The following is a 4332-nucleotide window of genomic DNA, read 5'->3' on the forward strand; positions in this document are numbered from 1 at the left end:
AAGAGTGAAACTGCAAGAAAACTTTTTCTCAGTCCTGTTTGTAACGTCCTTGCCATATGGTTCCTAGAACCACAGAATCTCAGCATCAGACGAGGCTTAGAGCTCACCTGGTGCAACCCATTGCAGGATTCCCATAGATTAGTGTCCATCTATTGTCTAAATACTTCCAGTAATGGGAAACCCACGATTTTGTAAGAAAGACCATCCAATTTGTCATGTGGATTAGCTTGTTTTTCGTTTCTAAAAGGAAAAACCTCATTTAACTTGTAATCCCTTGTCTCCTGTTTCACAATAACAACAATGATGATTTTTCTTCAGTTTCAGTGGCCAGATCGTAGTTTTCTCATGTTGAGCATTACTGCTGTTTTTAAAGGACAATGTCATTACAATTAATTCTTCTGATTTCTGTTATCTCAAGCATTTAGCACAGAAGCTGCCATGAAAACCAACACAGTTTCAGCCTGCTGGACTAAGTCATAATTATTAGGATGCTAAAAAAGTGACTGGGAAGAGTATATTTACATTTTTAGTAAACTAGACTTAGAACATTAATAAAATTTTTTCTGTTGCAAAGGAAGATAGGAATTTTAATGTTTATCATTGTATTTTAATGATGTTTGGATGAGATTAATATCCAAAAGAAATCTAACATAAAAGGTTTGTGTCTAAACAACATCATTAAAAATGGATAATATATATGCATTTTATATCCACGACATGGAAAAAGGAAAAATATGGGGAAAATGAAAGGAAGCATAAAGCAATTGCTGAGAAATACATGAACCTAAAATGAACCACAATTTTGCCAGATTAAATCAATCTACTTTATTTAAAATGTACTTTTTCCAGATATAGGCTATCTAATAAACAAAATAAATTGATTTCTGGGTCAGAATTTTTTTCTGTATGTTATATGACTTACTGGTTGTAACAGTTCCAGCCAATCAAACTGCAGAGGTCACTTGTTATAGGTTTATATTGAAAGAGGAACCTCTAAAGCTTTGCCTCAGAGAGGAAGACCTGGTTACTAAGTGATGAGCAATTTAAAAACCACTGTGACATATAGAGGAGCTCTCAGCTTCTTGTTTTCCCTTGTTTTTTCTCAAAATACTTACATCAGTCTTTGAAGCAGTGAGTCCCTGAACTGCTGCTGAAAGGGACTTGGTGAGAAATGGGAATTTCCTGCAGTGTACAATCCTTATTAAAAGCGCCAAGTTTCCTTTTGCTTTTGTCCCCTAGGATAACACTCTAGTGTCCTAAGCAATCAAGGAAAAGAGGAAGATAAATAAGGGGTAGGAAGGTCAGTCATAGGAGAGCAGAAAATGTTGTTCCTTTTTTAAAATATATTAAAATATTGTACACTGCTTTAATATATCATTTTGCAACATGCTTTTTCTTTGGAGTACCAGAGGCAAAGCCAAGAAGCGGGTCTCAGGAGAAACGTGCAGGCAGCAGAAACAGAGCCAAGTGTACGAGCTTCTGACATTTTTCTCCTCTTTCATCTGTGAGGTTTCTATGGGCACACTGAGTCTAGGAAACCAATTTTAAATGTCACTCTCATCAGAACACAATCATATTTTCTATCAAATGGAGAAGCAGATTCCTTCTCCAATAATAACACATACACAAGATGAAACCTGCATTAAGTCAGCTCCTCAGATAGAATTAAGATCCTGTTAATGCTAGGGAAAACAAGCATACACTTCCCACATGTTATAATTTAGAAACTAAATTTCCCTTGTACCCTAATCAGTGATTATTTGGAGGTCTTTGAAATGAGTTTACATATAAAGTACAAGATTTGAAAGCAATTACAAAAAAAATTTCACATGGAGAAAACTGCTTTTTTAATTTCAAAGTTGCATAAGTTTATGCTTGGATGATTTCACAGGACAAATATTAAAGATACTTGCTGACTATTCTGGGTCTTTGATTCGACCCCAGATTGTGATAAATTTAAAGATAGAAGAAATCTTTGAAATCACTCATCTTTCTAGTCATCTGAAAAGAAAATTGTGACTTTCTTACCTTGGTCTTATCCAAGGGTAACTAGACGTTTGATAGTGGAAATAGGACCAAAGATCTTGCCTCCCAAATTCCAGTGTTTTTTCCTTCACACAACATCATGAAAAGTGCAGAAACTTTGCAATTTCCTTTTTTGTAATTTTAACCCTGTGAATTCTGAATACTATGTTTTGCTTTGTATGTATTATAAACTTTTCCAGACAATTTATATTCATTTTTTCTGTTATTTTAAAAAATGGACTGAAAACAACATAAACTCTTTACACAAACTTAGAAAATGACTCGAGTCTAAAGTCTAAGGTGATTTTGCAGAGTTTAATTTCAGGAAATAGAGTAGTTAAACAATTATAAGTTTCATTTCCACATTCGTCCTTCTATTTCTCTTTTCACATCAAATCTATTTTATCCATGTTATCCATCTGTCTTGCAAACTTCATAGCATCTTCTTTCCAGGAATTTGATTGACCAAGAAACTTTGACCAGCTGTAGACCCATCAACCTACTAGATAGCTCCAAAGATCAAAAACCAACTTCCTGAACAACCACTTTCTTTTCCTTCTCTTCTCCCTGTTCCTGCTCTTCTTCCCTTCTCCTTCCCTTTCCTCTTCCTCTTTCTTATGTTCTTCTTATTCTCCTGTTCTTCCCTTCCTCCTCCTTTCATTTTTTAATAAATAAGATAATCTGATTATCTTTTTCCCCTTCATTCTACAAAATTCAACTGATATCTTCTAAGCATACACAACATACATGCACACATTATCTGCCTAATATAATAGTCAATTCCTTAAGTCAATTCTTCCATAATAGGCAATACCATGTCGTATGCTTCTTTTATATCCTCCAGACTCCTGAGCACATAGCTGATTGATTGAATTGTTCATGGTAGCCATAAATTTTTATGAAGTCTAAGACTATTTCCCTGAATTGGTCCCTCAATGATTAGCTATGGTTAATTGTCTTCAGTTTCTGAAATAATTCAGAAGTGACAAATTTTACTCTTTTTGTAGTTTAATGTATTCAGATTGGAAAGGACTTGAAAATCAGTATCAAATGATAAGAACCAGTTCCAGACAGTATTGTATAATAATAATAATAAAAAAATACTATAGACCAGTAGTCTAATTCAATTATTTCTCTGACAGTGCAACCACGAGGAAATTACTGAAACTCTCTGATCTCAATTTCTTCATCAAGCACCCAAGTTGTAAAATGGTGGAAGAAGAGGAAAGGAGATAAAGTAGTCAAGAAGCTTCCAAACAGTTCGATCCATTCTGAGGGTTTGACAACACTCAGAGCTTTCTGAAAGAACCTTATTAGTTGCTTAGAAAGAAGTGGGGAGGGGACAGAATACAGCTTCATTAACCTCTTCAGACTTTAATGGAGAACCACCATGTTTAAAGGCCAGTTTTACATATCGGAACCGTGTTTAAAGGCCAGTTTTACATATCGGAACAAATGTGACACACTTTCCTTTGAAAAGTTTTGCTGTCATTTTTGTTAAACCACAGAATTCAATGATATTTCAGCTCATAAGTTGTATGTTGCAGAGAGATTTTTATTTATAGTCTCTGAGGAGTTAAAAGAATGGTCTGCCTCTTTTTACCTTTTCCATTCTCCAACTTCTGCATAACCCCACACAGCAGTCAGAAGAAAACTTGCACAAGAGAACCTCTGCAGACAATAGAGTAGAGTCAACTATGTCACCTGTGGATACGAAACACCCAGATCAGAGGAACCTGGTGACTTACCACACACGGTCTTCTGGTCTCTGTCATCAAATGCAACTGGCTTCAGACTTGACCTTTCTTGGCTCAGTTTCACTTATGGGAAAATATCCAGAAGCTGCAGAAAGAAAAAAGTAAAAGACCCAGATGTATATCAATGTATCCAAACTACAAGTTTGAGAACTACTGTCTAAAGAAAACAAACACAGCTCGGTGGATTTTTTAAAAAAATCTATTCTATTTATGATTATTTTTTTTCCTCTTGTTTGGAAGAAAAGTGGTATTGGGGGACACCGGGCATAGTAGTGAAAATTGCTGAATGACTAGCATTTTATTTTTAATTGAGTGTCAATGAGGTGTTTTTGCTGAGTCAAATATTAACATAGATGCAGGTGCTCTTCAATGACCTCAATTTTTGTTTGTTTTTTGTTTTTTTTGAGTTGGAGTCTCACTGCTCTTGACCAGGCTGGAGTGCAGTGGCACACTCACAGCCACCACAGACTCGACCTGCTGGGCTCAGGCCGTCTTTCTGCCTTAGCCTTCCAAGTAGCTAGAACTACAGATGTATGCCACCTAGAATATT

The sequence above is a fragment of the Carlito syrichta genome, unplaced genomic scaffold (assembly GCF_000164805.1).
Source record: "Carlito syrichta isolate Samal-C Ts95f unplaced genomic scaffold, Tarsius_syrichta-2.0.1 Scaffold309652, whole genome shotgun sequence".
Taxonomy (NCBI): Eukaryota; Metazoa; Chordata; class Mammalia; order Primates; family Tarsiidae; genus Carlito; species Carlito syrichta.